This window comes from Brienomyrus brachyistius, chromosome 2 (assembly GCF_023856365.1).
Source record: "Brienomyrus brachyistius isolate T26 chromosome 2, BBRACH_0.4, whole genome shotgun sequence".
In the NCBI taxonomy this organism is placed as follows: Eukaryota; Metazoa; Chordata; class Actinopteri; order Osteoglossiformes; family Mormyridae; genus Brienomyrus; species Brienomyrus brachyistius.
Genome location: NC_064534.1, coordinates 43,473,276 through 43,494,570, shown reverse-complemented (window position 1 = coordinate 43,494,570; position 21,295 = coordinate 43,473,276). Strand labels below are relative to the sequence as shown.

General features: G+C 44.4%; 2 protein-coding genes, 15 non-coding genes and 3 pseudogenes across 17 annotated transcripts in view; 6 read left to right on the top strand and 14 right to left on the bottom strand.

Annotated features, from left to right (window-relative positions):
- LOC125715120 (uncharacterized) overlaps window positions 1-21,295 on the top strand; it is a 1,180,389-nt gene that overhangs the window by 831,847 nt on the left and 327,247 nt on the right. The window lies entirely within an intron of this gene.
- Window positions 1-21,295, top strand: part of LOC125715114 (uncharacterized) — a 935,270-nt gene that overhangs the window by 833,615 nt on the left and 80,360 nt on the right. The gene's annotated exons all lie outside the window — the stretch shown is intronic.
- On the bottom strand, window positions 88-206 carry LOC125735633 (5S ribosomal RNA). Its single transcript, XR_007394927.1, has one exon. It is a non-coding gene; the product is annotated as a 5S ribosomal RNA (ribosomal RNA).
- On the bottom strand, window positions 1,283-1,401 carry LOC125735674 (5S ribosomal RNA). Its single transcript, XR_007394967.1, has one exon. It is a non-coding gene; the product is annotated as a 5S ribosomal RNA (ribosomal RNA).
- LOC125732770 (5S ribosomal RNA) lies at window positions 2,482-2,600 on the bottom strand. The gene has a single exon (XR_007392138.1). It is a non-coding gene; the product is annotated as a 5S ribosomal RNA (ribosomal RNA).
- Window positions 3,684-3,802, bottom strand: LOC125732923 (5S ribosomal RNA). Its single transcript, XR_007392286.1, has one exon. It is a non-coding gene; the product is annotated as a 5S ribosomal RNA (ribosomal RNA).
- LOC125735002 (5S ribosomal RNA) lies at window positions 4,941-5,059 on the bottom strand. Its single transcript, XR_007394303.1, has one exon. It is a non-coding gene; the product is annotated as a 5S ribosomal RNA (ribosomal RNA).
- LOC125731670 (5S ribosomal RNA) lies at window positions 6,138-6,256 on the bottom strand (annotated as a pseudogene).
- Window positions 7,396-7,514, bottom strand: LOC125732769 (5S ribosomal RNA). Its single transcript, XR_007392137.1, has one exon. It is a non-coding gene; the product is annotated as a 5S ribosomal RNA (ribosomal RNA).
- LOC125736902 (5S ribosomal RNA) lies at window positions 8,593-8,711 on the bottom strand. The gene has a single exon (XR_007396169.1). It is a non-coding gene; the product is annotated as a 5S ribosomal RNA (ribosomal RNA).
- Window positions 9,797-9,915, bottom strand: LOC125730806 (5S ribosomal RNA). Its single transcript, XR_007391096.1, has one exon. It is a non-coding gene; the product is annotated as a 5S ribosomal RNA (ribosomal RNA).
- Window positions 10,998-11,116, bottom strand: LOC125733272 (5S ribosomal RNA). Its single transcript, XR_007392622.1, has one exon. It is a non-coding gene; the product is annotated as a 5S ribosomal RNA (ribosomal RNA).
- LOC125732799 (5S ribosomal RNA) lies at window positions 12,200-12,318 on the bottom strand. The gene has a single exon (XR_007392166.1). It is a non-coding gene; the product is annotated as a 5S ribosomal RNA (ribosomal RNA).
- Window positions 13,396-13,514, bottom strand: LOC125735945 (5S ribosomal RNA). The gene has a single exon (XR_007395230.1). It is a non-coding gene; the product is annotated as a 5S ribosomal RNA (ribosomal RNA).
- LOC125735902 (5S ribosomal RNA) lies at window positions 14,596-14,714 on the bottom strand. Its single transcript, XR_007395187.1, has one exon. It is a non-coding gene; the product is annotated as a 5S ribosomal RNA (ribosomal RNA).
- Window positions 15,787-15,905, bottom strand: LOC125733702 (5S ribosomal RNA). Its single transcript, XR_007393038.1, has one exon. It is a non-coding gene; the product is annotated as a 5S ribosomal RNA (ribosomal RNA).
- On the top strand, window positions 17,391-17,509 carry LOC125731384 (5S ribosomal RNA). Its single transcript, XR_007391611.1, has one exon. It is a non-coding gene; the product is annotated as a 5S ribosomal RNA (ribosomal RNA).
- Window positions 18,584-18,702, top strand: LOC125731918 (5S ribosomal RNA; annotated as a pseudogene).
- LOC125731970 (5S ribosomal RNA) lies at window positions 19,779-19,897 on the top strand (annotated as a pseudogene).
- On the top strand, window positions 20,975-21,093 carry LOC125735922 (5S ribosomal RNA). Its single transcript, XR_007395207.1, has one exon. It is a non-coding gene; the product is annotated as a 5S ribosomal RNA (ribosomal RNA).

The window sequence follows — 21,295 nt, the reverse complement described above, 5'->3', positions numbered from 1 at the left end:
TATATAAAATAGTAAAATGGAAGGGGAGTGATAGATTTAAATTAATCGTGAAGTGGAGCGCCCCCTGTATAAAGTAAAAGTGAGAAAAGCTTACAGCACCTGGTATTCCCAGGAGGTCTCCCATCCAAGTACTAACCAGACCCTACGCTGCTTGGCTTCCGAGATCAGACGAGATCGGGCGTGTTCAGGGTGGTATGGCCATAAGCGAGAGATGCTACCAAAAACAGCCCTTTTGCATTACACGCGTCTATACATGCCAGTTAGTCCCATTGGATCCTATTCCTGGTTTTTTTTTTTTTTTATCTGACTCACACTGCAGCCCCACCATCCAATCGGCAGCGCCGGACCCACACCAAACATTCACCAAACTACTCAGCCGGCAGCCTACCACAATTATTCCATTCTTTCCGCATCCGCACACTTCCTTCTTTTTAACTCCTTTTCACTACTGCACAGGTTAATCGCTGCACGTCCCCCGCCGGCAAACATTACTCCTTTGCCTACTGCATGCAGGCTTCTCTTAACGACCCTCTGTAATCAACTCCGCTAACAGCCACAAAATCTCCGCCGCACGAAGCCCACTGGTAGCTGCTGAATCACATGCTTCCCCAAAACGTCGCGCTGTCAGAACACTGGGAGCTACACACACCAACAAGTCCATACTGCAGGCTGCAGCCAGAACTATTTTCTACATTCAAACATCGACGGCCTCTTCTCTCTAAAAATTCACCAGACCGCTTCTACCACCAGCAAAGAAGTTTCCATCCCTAATTCCTCTGTGATTCCCACTAACCTAAACATTAAGCTGGCATTGAAGGGTGTGAATTACCCCGGCCAATCTGTTCTTTTAAATACAGCTTTTAGCAAGTTTTGAAAGGAGAAGAGCAGAACTTGCTATGCCAATAATATCGAGTCTTCTGTGGCGAAGTGGTTTTTGCATAGAAAACAAAGCGGTCAGTTGAAGAGGAATAATATCAGTACTTTGTTTAAAACTGTGTGTAAAAAGCTGTCTCTTTATCATTAACAATAAGTTGTAAAACGTGAATGGGGAGTGACAGTCTTCAAGTTTGTGAGAAGATCGCGCCCTGGTGGAATAAAGGCACGAACAGCTTACAGCACCTAGAATTACCAGGAAGTATTTAGAGTAAAACGGTGTGTAAAAGCTGCCTTTATGAATGAGAGAAAAATATATATATATATAAAATAGTAAAATGGAAGGGGAGTGATAGATTTAAATTAATCGTGAAGTGGAGCGCCCCCTGTATAAAGTAAAAGTGAGAAAAGCTTACAGCACCTGGTATTCCCAGGAGGTCTCCCATCCAAGTACTAACCAGACCCTACCCTGCTTGGCTTCCGAGATCGGATGAGATCGGGCGTGTTCACGGTGGAATGGCCATAAGCGAGAGACGTGACCAAAAACAGCCCTTTTGCATTACACGCGTCTATACATGCCAGTTAGTCCCATTGGATCCTACTCCTGGTTTTTTTTTTTTTTTTTATCTGACTCACACTGCAGCCCCACCATCCAATCGGCAGCGCCGGACCCACACCAAACATTCACCAAACTACTCAGCCGGCAGCCTACCACAATTATTCCATTCTTTCCGCATCCGCACACTTCCTTCTTTTTAACTCCTTTTCACTACCGCACAGGTTAATCGCTGCACGTCCCCCGCCGGCAAACATTACTCCTTTGCCTACTGCATGCAGGCTTCTCTTAACGACCCTCTGTTATCAACTCCGCTAACAGCCACAAAATCTCCGCCGCACGAAGCCCACTGGTAGCTGCTGAATCACATGCTTCCCCAAAACGTCGCGCTGTCAGAACACTGGGAGCTACACACACCAACAAGTCCATACTGCAGGCTGCAGCCAGAACAATTTTCTACATTCAAACATCGACGGCCTCTTCTCTCTAAAAATTCACCAGACCGCTTCTACCACCAGCAAAGAAGTTTCCATCCCTAATTCCTCTGTGATTCCCACTAACCTAAACATTAAGCTGGCATTGAAGGGTGTGAATTACCCCGGCCAATCTGTTCTTTTAAATACAGCTTTTAGCAAGTTTTGAAAGGAGAAGAGCAGAACTTGCTATGCCAATAATATCGAGTCTTCTGTGGCGAAGTGGTTTTTGCATAGAAAACAAAGCGGTCAGTTGAAGAGGAATAATATCAGTACTTTGTTTAAAACTGTGTGTAAAAATCTGTCTCTTTATCATTAACAATAAGTTGTAAAACGTGAATGGGGAGTGACAGTCTTCAAGTTTGTGAGAAGATCGCGCCCTGGTGGAATAAAGGCACGAACAGCTTACAGCACCTAGAATTACCAGGAAGTATTTAGAGTAAAACGGTGTGTAAAAGCTGCCTTTATGAATGAGAGAAAAATATATATATATATATAAAATAGTAAAATGGAAGGGGAGTGATAGATTTAAATTAATCGTGAAGTGGAGCGCCCCCTGTATGAAGTAAAAGTGAGAAAAGCTTACAGCACCTGGTATTCCCAGGAGGTCTCCCATCCAAGTACTAACCAGACCCTACCCTGCTTGGCTTCCGAGATCGGATGAGATCGGGCGTGTTCAGGGTGGTATGGCCATAAGCGAGAGACGTGACCAAAAACAGCCCTTTTGCATTACACGCATCTATACATGCCAGTTAGTCCCATTGGATCATACTCCTGTTTTTTTTTTTTTTTTTTATCTGACTCACACTGCAGCACCACCATCCAATCGGCAGCGCCGGACCCACACCAAACATTCACCAAACTACTCAGCCGGCAGCCTACCACAATTATTCCATTCTTTCCGCATCCGCACACTTCCTTCTTTTTAACTCCTTTTCACTACCGCACAGGTTAATCGCCGCACGTCCCCCGCCGGCAAACATTACTCCTTTGCCTACTGCATGCAGGCTTCTCTTAACGACCCTCTGTTATCAACTCCGCTAACAGCCACAAAATCTCCGCCGCACGAAGCCCACTGGTAGCTGCTGAATCACATGCTTCCCCAAAACGTCGCGCTGTCAGAACACTGGGAGCTACACACACCAACAAGTCCATACTGCAGGCTGCAGCCAGAACAATTTTCTACATTCAAACATCGACGGCCTCTTCTCTCTAAAAATTCACCAGACCGCTTCTACCACCAGCAAAGAAGTTTCCATCCCTAATTCCTCTGTGATTCCCACTAACCTAAACATTAAGCTGGCATTGAAGGGTGTGAATTACCCCGGCCAATCTGTTCTTTTAAATACAGCTTTTAGCAAGTTTTGAAAGGAGAAGAGCAGAACTTGCTATGCCAATAATATCGAGTCTTCTGTGGCGAAGTGGTTTTTGCATAAAAAACAAAGCGGTCAGTTGAAGAGGAATAATATCAGTACTTTGTTTAAAACTGTGTGTAAAAAGCTGTCTCTTTATCATTAACAATAAGTTGTAAAACGTGAATGGGGAGTGACAGTCTTCAAGTTTGTGAGAAGATCGCGCCCTGGTGGAATAAAGGCACGAACAGCTTACAGCACCTAGAATTACCAGGAAGTATTTAGAGTAAAACGGTTTCTAAAAGCTGCCTTTATGAATGAGAGAAAAAAAAAAAAAAAATATATATAAAATAGTAAAATGGAAGGGGAGTGATAGATTTAAATTAATCGTGAAGTGGAGCGCCCCCTGTATAAAGTAAAAGTGAGAAAAGCTTACAGCACCTGGTATTCCCAGGTGGTCTCCCATCCAAGTACTAACCAGACCCTACCCTGCTTAGCTTCCAAGATCAGATGAGATCGGGCGTGTTCAGGGTGGTATGGCCGTAAGCAAGAGAAGCTACCAAAAACAGCCCTTTTGCATTACACGCCTCTATACATGCCAGTTGGTCCCATTGGATACTACTAATGTTCTTTTTTTTTTTTATCTGACTCACACTGCAGCCCCACCATCCAATCGGCAGCGCCGGACCCACACCAAACATTCACCAAACTACTCAGCCGGCAGCCTACCACAATTATTCCATTCTTTCCGCATCCGCACACTTCCTTCTTTTTAACTCCTTTTCACTACCGCACAGGTTAATCGCCGCACGTCCCCCGCCGGCAAACATTACTCCTTTGCCTACTGCATGCAGGCTTCTATTAACGACCCTCTGTTATCAACTCCGCTAACAGCCACAAAATCTCCGCCGCACGAAGCCCACTGGTAGCTGCTGAATCACATGCTTCCCCAAAACATCGCGCTGTCAGAACACTGGGAGCTACACACACCAACAAGTCCATACTGCAGGCTGCAGCCAGAACAATTTTCTACATTCAAACATCGACGGCCTCTTCTCTCTAAAAATTCACCAGACCGCTTCTACCACCAGCAAAGAAGTTTCCATCCCTAATTCCTCTGTGATTCCCACTAACCTAAACATTAAGCTGGCATTGAAGGGTGTGAATTACCCCGGCCAATCTGTTCTTTTAAATACAGCTTTTAGCAAGTTTTGAAAGGAGAAGAGCAGAACTTGCTATGCCAATAATATCGAGTCTTCTGTGGCGAAGTGGTTTTTGCATAGAAAACAAAGCGGTCAGTTGAAGAGGAATAATATCAGTACTTTGTTTAAAACTGTGTGTAAAAAGCTGTCTCTTTATCATTAACAATAAGTTGTAAAACGTGAATGGGGAGTGACAGTCTTCAAGTTTGTGAGAAGATCGCGCCCTGGTGGAATAAAGGCACGAACAGCTTACAGCACCTAGAATTACCAGGAAGTATTTAGAGTAAAACGGTGTGTAAAAGCTGCCTTTATGAATGAGAGAAAAAAAAAAAATATATATATATATATATATATATATATATATATATATATATATATATATATATATATATATATATATATAAAATAGTAAAATGGAAGGGGAGTGATAGATTTAAATTAATCGTGAAGTGGAGCGCCCCCTGTATAAAGTAAAAGTGAGAAAAGCTTACAGCACCTGGTATTCCCAGGAGGTCTCCCATCCAAGTACTAACCACACCCTACCCTGCTTGGCTTCCGAGATCGGATGAGATCGGGCGTGTTCAGGGTGGTATGGCCATAAGCGAGAGACGCGACCAAAAACAGCCCTTTTGCATTACACGCGTCTATACATGCCAGTTAGTCCCATTGGATCCTACTCCTGGTTTTTTTTTTTTTTTTATCTGACTCACACTGCAGCACCACCATCCTATCGGCAGCGCCGGACCCACACCAAACATTCACCAAACTACTCAGCCGGCAGCCTACCACAATTATTCCATTCTTTCCGCATCCGCACACTTCCTTATTTTTAACTCCTTTTCACTACCGCACAGGTTAATCGCCGCACGTCCCCCGCCGGCAAACATTACTCCTTTGCCTACTGCATGCAGGCTTCTCTTAACGACCCTCTGTTATCAACTCCGCTAACAGCCACAAAATCTCCGCCGCACGAAGCCCACTGGTAGCTGCTGAATCACATGCTTCCCCAAAACGTCGCGCTGTCAGAACACTGGGAGCTACACACACCAACAAGTCCATACTGCAGGCTGCAGCCAGAACAATTTTCTACATTCAAACATCGACGGCCTCTTCTCTCTAAAAATTCACCAGACCGCTTCTACCACCAGCAAAGAAGTTTCCATCCCTAATTCCTCTGTGATTCCCACTAACCTAAACATTAAGCTGGCATTGAAGGGTGTGAATTACCCCGGCCAACCTGTTCTTTTAAATACAGCTTTTAGCAAGTTTTGAAAGGAGAAGAGCAGAACTTGCTATGCCAATAATATCGAGTCTTCTGTGGCGAAGTGGTTTTTGCATAGAAAACAAAGCGGTCAGTTGAAGAGGAATAATATCAGTACTTTGTTTAAAACTGTGTGTAAAAAGCTGTCTCTTTATCATTAACAATAAGTTGTAAAACGTGAATGGGGAGTGACAGTTTTCAAGTTTGTGAGAAGATCGCGCCCTGGTGGAATAAAGGCACGAACAGCTTACAGCACCTAGAATTACCAGGCAGTATTTAGAGTAAAACGGTGTGTAAAAGCTGCCTTTATGAAAGAGAGAAAATAAAAATATATATATAAAATAGTAAAATGGAAGGGGAGTGATAGATTTAAATTAATCGTGAAGTGGAGCGCCCCCTGTATAAAGTAAAAGTGAGAAAAGCTTACAGCACCTGGTATTCCCAGTAGGTCTCCCATCCAAGTACTAACCAGACCCTACCTTGCTTGGCTTCGGAGATCAGACGAGATCGGGCGTGTTCAGGGTGGTACGGCCGTGAGCGAGAAAAACTACCAAAAACAGTCCTTTTGCATTACACGCCTCTATACATGCCAGTTAGTCCAAGTGGATCCTACTCCTGTTTTTTTTTTTTTTTTTTATCTGACTCACACTGCAGCCCCACCATCCAATCGGCAGTGCCGGAACCATACCAAACATTCACCAAACTACTCAGCCGGCAGCCTACCACAATTATTCCATTCTTTCTGCATCCGCACACTTCCTTCTCTTTAACTCCTTTTCACTACCGCACAGGTTAATCGCCGCACGTCCCCCGCCGGCAAACATTACTCCTTTGCCTACCGCATGCAGGCTTCTCTTAATGACCTTCTGTTATCAACTCCGCTAACAGCCACAAAATCTCCGCCGCACGAAGCCCACTGGTAGCTGCTGAATCACATGCTTCCCCAAAACGTCGCGCTGTCAGAACACTGAGAGCTACACACACCAACAAGTCCATACTGCAGGCTGCAGCCAAAACAATTTTCTACATTCAAACATCGACGGCCTCTTCTCTCTAAAAATTCACCAGACCGCTTCTACCACCAGCAAAGAAGTTTCCATCCCTAATTCCTCTGTGATTCCCACTAACCTAAACATTAAGCTGGCATTGAAGGGTGTGAATTACCCCGGCCAACCTGCTCTTTTAAATACAGCTTTTAGCAAGTTTTGAAAGGAGGAGAAGAGCAGATAATATGCCAATAATATCGAATATTCTGTGGCGAAGTGGTTTTTGCATAGAAAACAAAGCGGTGAGTTTAAGAGGAATTATATCAGTACTTTGTTTAAAACTGTGTGTAAAAAGCTGTCTCTTTATTATTAACAATAAGTTGTAAAACGTGAATGGGGAGTGACAGTCTTCAAGTTTGTGAGAAGATCGCGCCCTGGTGGAATAAAGGCACGAACAGCTTACAGCACATAGAATTACCAGGCAGTATTTAGAGTAAAACGGTGTGTAAAAGCTGCCTTTATGAATGAGAGAAAAAAAATAATAAAATAAAAAAAAAAATATATATATATATATATATATATATATATATATATATATATATATATATATAAAATAGTAAAATGGAAGGGGAGTGATAGATTTAAATTAATCGTGAAGTGGAGCGCCCCCTGTATAAAGTAAAAGTGAGAAAAGCTTACAGCACCTGGTATTCCCAGGAGGTCTCCCATCCAAGTACTAACCAGACCCTACCCTGCTTGGCTTCCGAGATCGGATGAGATCGGGCGTGTTCAGGGTGGTATGGCCATAAGCGAGAGACGCGACCAAAAACAGCCCTTTTGCATTACACGCGTCTATACATGCCAGTTAGTCCCATTGGATCCTACTCCTGGTTTTTTTTTTTTTTTTATCTGACTCACACTGCAGCACCACCATCCTATCGGCAGCGCCGGACCCACACCAAACATTCACCAAACTACTCAGCCGGCAGCCTACCACAATTATTCCATTCTTTCCGCATCCGCACACTTCCTTATTTTTAACTCCTTTTCACTACCGCACAGGTTAATCGCCGCACGTCCCCCGCCGGCAAACATTACTCCTTTGCCTACTGCATGCAGGCTTCTCTTAACGACCCTCTGTTATCAACTCCGCTAACAGCCACAAAATCTCCGCCGCACGAAGCCCACTGGTAGCTGCTGAATCACATGCTTCCCCAAAACGTCGCGCTGTCAGAACACTGGGAGCTACACACACCAACAAGTCCATACTGCAGGCTGCAGCCAGAACAATTTTCTACATTCAAACATCGACGGCCTCTTCTCTCTAAAAATTCACCAGACCGCTTCTACCACCAGCAAAGAAGTTTCCATCCCTAATTCCTCTGTGATTCCCACTAACCTAAACATTAAGCTGGCATTGAAGGGTGTGAATTACCCCGGCCAACCTGTTCTTTTAAATACAGCTTTTAGCAAGTTTTGAAAGGAGAAGAGCAGAACTTGCTATGCCAATAATATCGAGTCTTCTGTGGCGAAGTGGTTTTTGCATAGAAAACAAAGCGGTCAGTTGAAGAGGAATAATATCAGTACTTTGTTTAAAACTGTGTGTAAAAAGCTGTCTCTTTATCATTAACAATAAGTTGTAAAACGTGAATGGGGAGTGACAGTTTTCAAGTTTGTGAGAAGATCGCGCCCTGGTGGAATAAAGGCACGAACAGCTTACAGCATCTAGAATTACCAGGCAGTATTTAGAGTAAAACGGTGTGTAAAAGCTGCCTTTATGAAAGAGAGAAAATAAAAATATATATATAAAATAGTAAAATGGAAGGGGAGTGATAGATTTAAATTAATCGTGAAGTGGAGCGCCCCCTGTATAAAGTAAAAGTGAGAAAAGCTTACAGCACGTGGTATTCCCAGGCAGTCTCCCATCCAAGTACTAACCAGACCCTACCCCGCTTAGCTTCCGAGATCAGACGAGATCGGGCGTGTTCAGGGTGGTATGGCCATAAGCGAGAGCCGCGAACAAAAACAGCCCTTTTGCATTACACGCGTCTATACATGCCAGTTAGTCCCATTGGATCCTACTCCTGTTTTTTTTTTTTTTATCTGACTCACACTGCAGCACCACCATCCAATCGGCAGCGCCGCACCCACACCAAACATTCACCAAACTACTCAGCCGGCAGCCTACCACAATTATTCCATTCTTTCCGCATCCGCACACTTCCTTCTTTTTAACTCCTTTTCACTACCGCACAGGTTAATCGCCGCACGTCCCCCGCCGGCAAACATTACTCCTTTGCCTACTGCATGCAGGCTTCTCTTAACGACCCTCTGTTATCAATTCCGCTACCAGCCACAAAATCTCCGCCGCACGAAGCCCACTGGTAGCTGCTGAATCACATGCTTCCCCAAAACGTCGCGCTGTCAGAACACTGGGAGCTACACACACCAACAAGTCCATACTGCAGGCTGCAGCCAGAACAATTTTCTACATTCAAACATCGACGGCCTCTTCTCTCTAAAAATTCACCAGACCGCTTCTACCACCAGCAAAGAAGTTTCCATCCCTAATTCCTCTGTGATTCCCACTAACCTAAACATTAAGCTGGCATTGAAGGGTGTGAATTACCCCGGCCAATCAGTTCTTTTAAATACAGCTTTTAGTAAGTTTTGAAAGGAGAAGAGCAGAACTTGCTATGCCAATAATATTGAGTCTTCTGTGGCGAAGTGTTTTTTGCATAGAAAACAAAGCGGTCAGTTGAAGAGGAATAATATCAGTACTTTGTTTAAAACTGTGTGTAAAAAGCTGTCTCTTTATCATTAACAATAAGTTGTAAAACGTGAATGGGGAGTGACAGTCTTCAAGTTTGTGAGAAGATCGCGCCCTGTTGGAATAAAGGCACGAACAGCTGACAGCACCTAGAATTACCAGGCAGTATTTAGAGTAAAACGGTTTCTAAAAGCTGCCTTTATGAAAGAGAGAAAAAAAAAATATATATATATATATATATAAAACAGTAAAATGGAAGGGGAGTGATAGATTTAAATTAATCGTGAAGTGGAACGCCCCCTGTATAAAGTAAAAGTGAGAAAAGCTTACAGCACGTGGAATTCCCAGGCAGTCTCCAATCCAAGTACTAACCAGACCCTACCCCGCTTAGCTTCCGAGATCAGACGAGATCGGGCGTGTTCAGGGTGGTATGGCCATAAGCGAGAGCCGCGAACAAAAACAGCCCTTTTGCATTACACGCGTCTATACATGCCAGTTAGTCCCATTGGATCCTACTCCTGTTTTTTTTTTTTTTATCTGACTCACACTGCAGCACCACCATCCAATCGGCAGCGCCGCACCCACACCAAACATTCACCAAACTACTCAGCCGGCAGCCTACCACAATTATTCCATTCTTTCCGCATCCGCACACTTCCTTCTCTTTAAGTCCTTTTCACTACCGCACAGGTTAATCGCCGCACGTCCCCCGCCGGCAAACATTACTCCTTTGCCTACCTCATGCAGGCTTCTCTTAACGACCCTCTGTTATCAACTCCGCTAACAGCCACAAAATCTCTGCCGCACGAAGCCCACTGGTAGCTGTTGAATCACATGCTTCCCCAAAACGTTACGCTGTCAGAACACTGGGAGCTACACACGCCAACAAGTCCATACTGCAGGCTGCAGCCAGAACAATTTTCTACATTGAAACATCGACGGCCTCTTCTCTCTAAAAATTCACCAGACCGCTTCTACCATCAGCAAAGAAGTTTCCATCCCTAATTCCTCTGTGATTCCCACTAACCTAAACATTAATCTGGCATTGAAGGGTGTGAATTACCCCGGCCAACCTGCTCTTTTAAATACAGCTTTTAGCAAGTTTTGAAAGGAGGAGAAGAGCAGACCTTGCTATGCCAACAATATCAAGTCTTCTGTGGCGAAGTGGTTTTTGCATAGAAAACAAAGCGGTGAGTTGAAGAGGAATAATATCAGTACTTTGTTTAAAACTGTGTGTAAAAAGCTGTCTCTTTATCATTAATAATAAGTTGTAAAACGTGAATGGGGAGTGACAGTCTTCAAGTTTGTGAGAAGATCGCGCCCTGGTGGAATAAAGGCACGAACAGCTTACAGCACCTAGAATTACCAGGAAGTATTTAGAGTAAAACGGTGTGTAAAAGCTGCCTTTATGAATGAGAGAAAAAAAAAATATATATATATATAAAATAGTAAAATGGAAGGGGAGTGATAGATTTAAATTAATCGTGAAGTGGAGCGCCCCCTGTATAAAGTAAAAGTGAGAAAAGCTTACAGCACCTGGTATTCCCAGGAGGTCTCCCATCCCAGTACTTACCAGACCCTACCCTGCTTGGCTTCCGAGATCGGATGAGATCGGGCGTGTTCAGGGTGGTATGGCCATAAGCGAGAGAAGTGACCAAAAACAGCCCTTTTGCATTACACGCGTCTATACATGCCAGTTAGTCCCATTGGATCCTACTCCTGGTTTTTTTTTTTTTTTTATCTGACTCACACTGCAGCACCACCATCCAATCGGCAGCGCCGGACCCACACCAAACATTCACCAAACTACTCAGCCGGCAGCCTACCACAATTATTCCATTCTTTCCGCATCCGCACACTTCCTTCTTTTTAACTCCTTTTCACTACCGCACAGGTTAATCGCCGCACGTCCCCCGCCGGCAAACATTACTCCTTTGCCTACTGCATGCAGGCTTCTCTTAACGACCCTCTGTTATCAACTCGGCTAACAGCCACAAAATCTCCGCCGCACGAAGCCCACTGGTAGCTGCTGAATCACATGCTTCCCCAAAACGTCGCGCTGTCAGAACATTGGGAGCTACACACACCAACAAGTCCATACTGCAGGCTGCAGCCAGAACAATTTTCTACATTCAAACATCGACGGCCTCTTCTCTCTAAAAATTCACCAGACCGCTTCTACCACCAGCAAAGAAGTTTCCATCCCTAATTCCTCTGTGATTCCCACTAACCTAAACATTAAGCTGGCATTGAAGGGTGTGAATTACCCCGGCCAATCTGTTCTTTTAAATACAGCTTTTAGCAAGTTTTGAAAGGAGAAGAGCAGAACTTGCTATGCCAATAATATCGAGTCTTCTGTGGCGAAGTGGTTTTTGCATAGAAAACAAAGCGGTCAGTTGAAGAGGAATAATATCAGTACTTTGTTTAAAACTGTGTGTAAAAAGCTGTCTCTTTATCATTAACAATAAGTTGTAAAACGTGAATGGGGAGTGACAGTCTTCAAGTTTGTGAGAAGATCGCGCCCTGGTGGAATAAAGGCACGAACAGCTTACAGCACCTAGAATTACCAGGAAGTATTTAGAGTAAAACGGTTTCTAAAAGCTGCCTTTATGAATGAGAGAAAAAAAAAGAAATATATATATATAAAATAGTAAAATGGAAGGGGAGTGATAGATTTAAATTAATCGTGAAGTGGAGCGCCCCCTGTATAAAGTAAAAGTGAGAAAAGCTTACAGCACCTGGTATTCCCAGGTGGTCTCCCATTCAAGTACTAACCAGACCCTACCCTGCTTAGCTTCCGAGATCAGACGAGATCGGGCGTGTTCAGGGTGGTATGGCCGTAAGCGAGAGATGCTACCAAAAACATCCCTTTTGCATTACACGCATCTATACATGCCAGTTGGTCCCATTGGATCCTACTAATGTTCTTTTTTTTTTTTTTATCTGACTCACACTGCAGCCCCACCATCCAATCGGCAGCGCCGGACCCACACCAAACATTCACCAAACTACTCAGCCGGCAGCCTACCACAATTATTCCATTCTTTCCGCATCCGCACACTTCCTTCTTTTTAACTCCTTTTCACTACCGCACAGGTTAATCGCCGCACGTCCCCCGCCGGCAAACATTACTCCTTTGCCTACTGCATGCAGGCTTCTCTTAACGACCCTCTGTTATCAACTCCGCTAACAGCCACAAAATCTCCGCCGCACGAAGCCCACTGGTAGCTGCTGAATCACATGCTTCCCCAAAACGTCGCGCTGTCAGAACACTGGGAGCTACACACACCAACAAGTCCATACTGCAGGCTGCAGCCAGAACAATTTTCTACATTCAAACATCGACGGCCTCTTCTCTCTAAAAATTCACCAGACCGCTTCTACCACCAGCAAAGAAGTTTCCATCCCTAATTCCTCTGTGATTCCCACTAACCTAAACATTAAGCTGGCATTGAAGGGTGTGAATTACTCCGGCCAATCTGTTCTTTTAAATACAGCTTTTAGCAAGTTTTGAAAGGAGAAGAGCAGAACTTGCTATGCCAATAATATCGAGTCTTCTGTGGCGAAGTGGTTTTTGCATAGAAAACAAAGCGGTCAGTTGAAGAGGAATAATATCAGTACTTTGTTTAAAACTGTGTGTAAAAAGCTGTCTCTTTATCATTAACAATAAGTTGTAAAACGTGAATGGGGAGTGACAGTCTTCAAGTTTGTGAGAAGATCGCGCCCTGGTGGAATAAAGGCACGAACAGCTTACAGCACCTAGAATTACCAGGCAGTATTTAGAGTAAAACGGTGTGTAAAAGCTGCCTTTATGAATGAGAGAAAAAAATGTATATATATAAAATAGTAAAATGGAAGGGGAGTGATAGATTTAAATTAATCGTGAAGTGGAGCGCCCCCTGTATAAAGTAAAAGTGAGAAAGACTTACAGCACCTGGTATTCCCAGGAGGTCTCCCATCCAAGTACTGACCAGACCCTACGCTGCTTGGCTTCCGAGATCGGATGAGATCGGGCGTGTTCAGTGTGGTATGGCCATAAGCGAGAGACGCGACCAAAAACAGCCCTTTTGCATTACACGCCTCTATACATGCCAGTTAGTCCCATTGGATCCTACTCCTGTTTTTTTTTTTTTTTTTTTTTATCTGACTCACACTGCAGCCCCACCATCCAATCGGCAGTGCCGGACCCACACCAAACATTCACCAAACTACTCAGCCGGCAGCCTACCACAATTATTCCATTCTTTCCGCATCCGCACACTTCCTTCTTTTTAACTCCTTTTCACTACCGCACAGGTTAATTGCCGCACGTCCCCCGCCGGCAAACATTACTCCTTTGCCTACTGCATGCAGGCTTCTCTTAACGACCCTCTGTTATCAACTCCGCTAACAGCCACAAAATCTCCGCCGCACGAAGCCCACTGGTAGCTGCTGAATCACATGCTTCCCCAAAACGTCGCGCTGTCAGAACACTGGGAGCTACACACACCAACAAGTCCATACTGCAGGCTGCAGCCAGAACAATTTTCTACATTCAAACATCGACGGCCTCTTCTCTCTAAAAATTCACCAGACTGCTTCTACCACCAGCAAAGAAGTTTCCATCCCTAATTCCTCTGTGATTCCCACTAACCTAAACATTAAGCTGCCATTGAAGGGTGTGAATTACCCCGGACAATCTGTTCTTTTAAATACAGCTTTTAGCAAGTTTTGAAAGGAGAAGAGCAGAACTTGCTATGCCAATAATATCGAGTCTTCTGTGGCGAAGTGGTTTTTGCATAGAAAACAAAGCGGTGAGTTTAAGAGGAATTATATCAGTACTTTGTTTAAAACTGTGTGTGAAAAGCTGTCTCTTTATTATTAACAATAAGTTGTAAAACGTGAATGTGGAGTGACAGTCTTCAAGTTTGTCAGAAGATCGCGCCCTGGTGGAATAAAGGCACGAACAGCTTACAGCACCTAGAATTACCAGGCAGTATTTAGAGTAAAACGGTGTGTAAAGGCTGCCTTCATGAATGAGAGAAAGAAAAATATATATATAAAATAGTAAAATGGAAGGGGAGTGATAGATTTAAATTAATCGTGAAGTGGAGCGCCCCTTGTATGAAGTAAAAGTGAGAATAGCTTACAGCACCTGGTATTCCCAGGCAGTCTCCCATCCAAGTACTAACCAGACCCTACCCCACTTAGCTTCCGAGATCAGACGAGATCGGGCGTGTTCAGGGTGGTATGGCCATAAGCGAGAGACACTACCAAAAACAGCCCTTTTGCATTACACGCCTCTATACATGCCAGTTAGTCCCATTGGATCCTACTCCTGTTTTTTTTTTTTTTATCTGACTCACACTGCAGCACCACCATCCAATCGGCAGCGCCGCACCCACACCAAACATTCACCAAACTACTCAGCCGGCAGCCTACCACAATTATTCCATTCTTTCCGCATCCGCACACTTCCTTCTCTTTAAGTCCTTTTCACTACCGCACAGGTTAATCGCCGCACTTCCCCCGCCGGCAAACATTACTCCTTTGCCTACCGCATGCAGGCTTCTCTTAATGACCTTCTGTTATCAACTCCGCTAACAGCCACAAAATCTCCGCCGCACGAAGCCCACTGGTAGCTGCTGAATCACATGCTTCCCCAAAACGTCGCGCTGTCAGAACACTGGGAGCTACACACACCAACAAGTCCATACTGCAGGCTGCAGCCAGAACAATTTTCTACATTCAAACATCGACGGCCTCTTCTCTCTAAAAATTCACCAGACCGCTTCTACCACCAGCAAAGAAGTTTCCATCCCTAATTCCTCTGTGATTCCCACTAACCTAAACATTAAGCTGGCATTGAAGGGTGTGAATTACCCCGGCCAATCTGTTCTTTTAAATACAGCTTTTAGCAAGTTTTGAAAGGAGAAGAGCAGATAATATGCCAATAATATCGAATATTCTGTGGCGAAGTGGTTTTTGCATAGAAAACAAAGCGGTGAGTTTAAGAGGAATTATATCAGTACTTTGTTTAAAACTGTGTGTAAAAAGCTGTCTCTTTATTATAAACAATAAGTTGTAAAACGTGAATGTGGAGTGACAGTCTTGAAGTTTGTCAGAAGATCGCGCCCTGGTGGAATAAAGGCACGAACAGCTTACAGCACCTAGAATTACCAGGCAGTATTTAGAGTAAAACGGTTTCCAAAAGCTGCCTTTATGAAAGAGAGAGAAAACAAATATATATATAAAATAGTAAAATGGAAGGGAAGTGATAGATTTAAATTAATCGTGAAGTGGAGCGCCCCCTGTATAAAGTAAAAGTGAGAAAAGCTTACAGCACCGGGTATTCCCAGGAGGTCTCCCATCCAAGTACTAACCAGACCCTACCCTGCTTGGCTTCCGAGATCGGACGAGATCGGGCGTGTTCAGGGTGGTATGGCCATAAGCAAGAGATGCTACCAAAAACAGCCCTTTTGCATTACACGCCTCTATACATGCCAGTTAGTCCCATTGGATCCTACTCCTGTTTTTTTTTTTATCTGACTCACACTGCAGCCCCACCATCTAATCGGCAGCGCCGGACCCACACCAAACATTCACCAAACTACTCAGCCGGCAGCCTACCACAATTATTCCATTCTTTCCGCATCCGCACACTTCCTTCTCTTTAACTCCTTTTCACTACCGCACAGGTTAATCGCCGCACGTCCCCCGCCAGCAAACATTACTCCTTTGCCTACCGCATGCAGGCTTCTCTTAACGACCCTCTGTCATCAACTCCGCTAACAGCCACAAAATCTCCGCCGCACGAAGCCCACTGGTAGCTGTTGAATCACATGCTTCCACAAAACGTCGCGCTGTCAGAACACTGGGAGCTACACACGCCAACAAGTCCATACTGCAGGCTGCAGCCAGAACAATTTTCTACATTCAAACATCGACGGCCTCTTCTCTCTAAAAATTCACCAGACTGCTTCTACCACCAGCAAAGAAGTTTCCATCCATAATTCCTCTGTGATTCCCACTAACCTAAACATTAAGTTGGCATTGAAGGGTGTGAATTACCCCGGCCAACCTGCTCTTTTAAATACAGCTTTTAGGAAGTTTTGAAAGGAGGAGAAGAGCAGATTTTTACACACAGTTTTAAACAAAGTACTTATATTATTCCTCTTCAACTGACCGCTTTGTTTTCTATGCAAAAACCACTTCGCCACAGAAGACTCGATATTATTGGCATAGCAAGGTCTGCTCTTCTCCTCCCTTCAAAACTTGCTAAAAGCTGTATTTAAAAGAGCAGGTTGGCCGGGGTAATTCACACCCTTCAATGCCAGATTAATGTTTAGGTTAGTGGGAATCACAGAGGAATTAGGGATGGAAACTTCTTTGCTGGTGGTAGAAGCGGTCTGGTGAATTTTTGGAGAGAAGAGGCCGTCGATGTTTGTATGTAGAAAATTGTTCTGGCTGCAGCCTGCAGTATGGACTTGTTGGTGTGTGTAGCTCCCAGTGTTCTGACAGCGCGACGTTTTGGGGAAGCATGTGATTTAGCAGCTACCAGTGGGCTTCGTGCGGCGGAGATTTTGTGGCTGTTAGCGGAGTTGATAACAGAAGGTCATTAAGAGAAGCCTGCATGCGGTAGGCAAAGGAGTAATGTTTGCCGGCGGGGGACGTGCGGCGATTAACCTGTGCGGTAGTGAAAAGGAGTTAAACAGAAGGAAGTGTGCGGATGCGGAAAGAATGGAATAATTGTGGTAGGCTGCCGGCTGAGTAGTTTGGTGAATGTTTGGTGTGGGTCCGGCGCTGCCGATTGGATGGTGGGGCTGCAGTGTGAGTCAGATAAAAAAAAAAAAAAAAAACAGGAGTAGGATCCAATGGGACTAACTGGCATGTATAGAGGCGTGTAATGCAAAAGGGCTGTTTTTGGTAGCGTCTCTCGCTTACAGCCATACCACCTTGAACACGCCCGATCTCATCCGATCTCGGAAGCCAAGCAAGGTAGGGTCTGGTTAGTACTTGGATGGGAGACCTCCTGGGAATACCAGGTGCTGTAAGCTTTTCTCAATTTTACTTTATACAGGGGGCGCTCCACTTCACGATTAATTTAAATCTATCACTCCCCTTCCGTTTTACTATTTTATATATATATATATTTTTTCTTTCATTCATAAAGGCAGCTTTTACACACCGTTTTACTCTAAATACTGCCTGGTAATTCTAGGTGCTGTAAGCTGTTCGTGCCTTTATTCCACCAGGGCGCGATCTTCTCACAAACTTGAAGACTGTCACTCCCCATTCACATTTTACAACTTATTGTTAATGATAAAGAGACAGCTTTTTACACACAGTTTTAAACAAAGTACTTATATTATTCCTCTTCAACTGACCGCTTTGTTTTCTATGCAAAAACCACTTCGCCACAGAAGACTCGATATGGCATAGCAAGGTCTGCTCTTCTCCTCCTTTCAAAACTTGCTAAAAGCTGTATTTAAAAGAGCAGGTTGGCCGGGGTAATTCACACCCTTCAATGCCAGCTTAATGTTTAGGTTAGTGGGAATCACAGAGGAATTAGGGATGGAAACTTCTTTGCTGGTGGTAGAAGCAGTCTGGTGAATTTTTAGAGAGAAGAGGCCGTCGATGTTTTAATGTAGAAAATTGTTCTGGCTGCAGCCTGCAGTATGGACTTGTTGGTGTGTGTAGCTCCCAGTGTTCTGACAGCGCGACGTTTTGGGGAAGCATGTGATTCAGCAGCTACCAGTGGGCTTCGTGCGGCGGAGATTTTGTGGCTGTTAGCGGAGTTGATAACAGAGGGTCGTTAAGAGAAGCCTGCATGCGGTAGGCAAAGGAGTAATGTTTGCTGGCGGGGGACGTGCGGCGATTAACCTGTGCGGTAGTGAAAAGGAGTTAAAGAGAAGGAAGTGTGCGGATGCGGAAAGAATGGAATAATTGTGGTAGGCTGCCGGCTGAGTAGTTTGGTGAATGTTTGGTGTGGGTCCGGCGCTGCCGATTGGATGGTGGGGCTGCAGTGTGAGTCAGATAGAAAAAAAAAAAACAGGAGTAGGATCCAATGGGACTAACTGGCATGTATAGAGGCGTGTAATGCAAAAGGGCTGTTTCTAGTAGCATTTCTCCCTTACAGCCATACCACCCTGAACACACCCTATCTTGTTTGATCTTGGAAGCTAAGCAAGGTAGGGTCTGGTTAGTACTTGGATGGGAGATCTCCTGGGAATACCAGGTGCTGCAAGCTTTTCTCACTTTTACTTTATACAGGGGGCGCTCCACTTCACGATTAGTTTAAATCTATCACTCCCCTTCCATTTTACTATTGTTTATATATATTTTTTTTCTCTCATTCATAAAGGCAGCTTTTAGAAACCGTTTTACTCTAAATACTGCCTGGTAATTCTAGCTGCTGTAAGCTGTTCGTGCCTTTATTCCACCAGGGCGCGATCTTCTCACAAACTTGAAGACTATCACTCCCCATTCACGTTTTACATCTTATTGTTAATAATAAAGAGATAGCTTTTTACACACAGTTTTAAACAAAGTACTGATATAATTCCTCTTCAACTCACCGCTTTGTTTTCTATGCAAAAACCACTTCACCACAGAAGACTCGATATTATTGGCATAGCAAGGTCTGCTCTTCTCCTCCTTTCAAAACTTGCTAAAAGCTGTATTTAAAAGAGCAGGTTGGCCGGGGTAATTCACACCCTTCAATGCCAGCTTAATGTTTAGGTTAGTGGGAATCACAGAGGAATTAGGGATGGAAACTTCTTTGCTGGTGGTAGAAGCAGTCTGGTGAATTTTTAGAGAGAAGAGGCCGTCGATGTTTTAATGTAGAAAATTGTTCTGGCTGCAGCCTGCAGTATGGACTTGTTGGTGTGTGTAGCTCCCAGTGTTCTGACAGCGCGACGTTTTGGGGAAGCATGTGATTCAGCAGCTACCAGTGGGCTTCGTGCGGCGGACATTTTGTGGCTGTTAGCGGAGTTGATAACAGAGGGTCGTTAAGAGAAGCCTGCATGTGGTAGGCAAAGGAGTAATGTTTGCTGGCGGGGGACGTGCGGCGATTAACCTGTGCGGTAGTGAAAAGGAGTTAAAGAGAAGGAAGTGTGCGGATGCGGAAAGAATGGAATAATTGTGGTAGGCTGCCGGCTGAGTAGTTTGGTGAATGTTTGGTGTGGGTCCGGCGCTGCCGATTGGATGGTGGGGCTGCAGTGTGAGTCAGATAGAAAAAAAAAAAACAGGAGTAGGATCCAATGGGACTAACTGGCATGTATAGAGGCGTGTAATGCAAAAGGGCTGTTTCTGGTAGCATTTCTCCCTTACAGCCATACCACCCTGAACACACCCTATCTTGTTTGATCTTGGAAGCTAAGCAAGGTAGGGTCTGGTTAGTACTTGGTTGGGAGATCTCCTGGGAATACCAGGTGCTGCAAGCTTTTCTCACTTTTACTTTATACAGGGGGCGCTCCACTTCACGATTAGTTTAAATCTATCACTCCCCTTCCATTTTACTATTGTTTATATATATTTTTTTTCTCTCATTCATAAAGGCAGCTTTTAGAAACCGTTTTACTCTAAATACTGCCTGGTAATTCTAGCTGCTGTAAGCTGTTCGTGCCTTTATTCCACCAGGGCGCGATCTTCTCACAAACTTGAAGACTATCACTCCCCATTCACGTTTTACATCTTATTGTTAATAATAAAGAGACAGCTTTTTACACACAGTTTTAAACAAAGTACTGATATAATTCCTCTTCAACTCACCGCTTTGTTTTCTATGCAAAAACCACTTCACCACAGAAGACTCGATATTATTGGCATAGCAAGGTCTGCTCTTCTCCTCCTTTCAAAACTCGCTAAAAGCTGTATTTAAAAGAGCAGGTTGGCCGGGGTAATTCACACCCTTCAATGCCAACTTAATGTTTAGGTTAGTGGGAATCACAGAGGAATTAGGGATGGAAACTTCTTTGCTTGTGGTAGAAGTGGTCTGGTTAATTTTTAGAGAGAAGAGGCCGTCGATGTTTTAATGTAGAAAATTGTTCTGGCTGCAGCCTGCAGTATGGACTTGTTCGTGTGTGTAGCTCCCAGTGTTCTGACAGCGCGACGTTTTGGGGAAGCATGTGATTCAGCAGCTACCAGTGGGCTTCGTGCGACGGAGATTTTGTGGCTGTTAGCGGAGTTGATAACAGAGGGTCGTTAAGAGAAGCCTGCATGCGGTAGGCAAAGGAGTAATGTTTGCCGGCGGGGGACGTGCGGCGATTAACCTGTGCGGTAGTGAAAAGGACTTAAAGAGAAGGAAGTGTGCGGATGCGGAAAGAATGGAATAATTGTGGTAGGCTGCCGGCTGAGTAGTTTGGTGAATGTTTGGTGTGGGTGCGGCGCTGCCGATTGGATGGTGGTGCTGCAGTGTGAGTCAGATAAAAAAAAAAAAAAACAGGAGTAGGATCCAATGGGACTAACTGGCATGTATAGAGGCGTGTAATGCAAAAGGTCTGTTTTTGGTAGCATCTCTCGCTTACAGCCCTACCACCCTGAACACGCCCGATCTCGTCTGATCTCGGAAGCTAAGCAGGGTTGGGTTTGGTTAGTATTTGGATGGGAGACCACCTGGGAATACCAGGTGCTGTAAGCTTTTCTCACTTTTTCTTCATACAGGGGCGCTCCACTTCACGATTAGTTTAAATCTATCACTCCCCTTCCATTTTACTATTTTATATATATATTTTTTTTTCTCTCATTCATAAAGGCAGCTTTTACACACCGTTTTACTCTAAATACTGCCTGGTAATTCTAGCTGCTGTAAGCTGTTCGTACCTTTATTCCACCAGGACGTG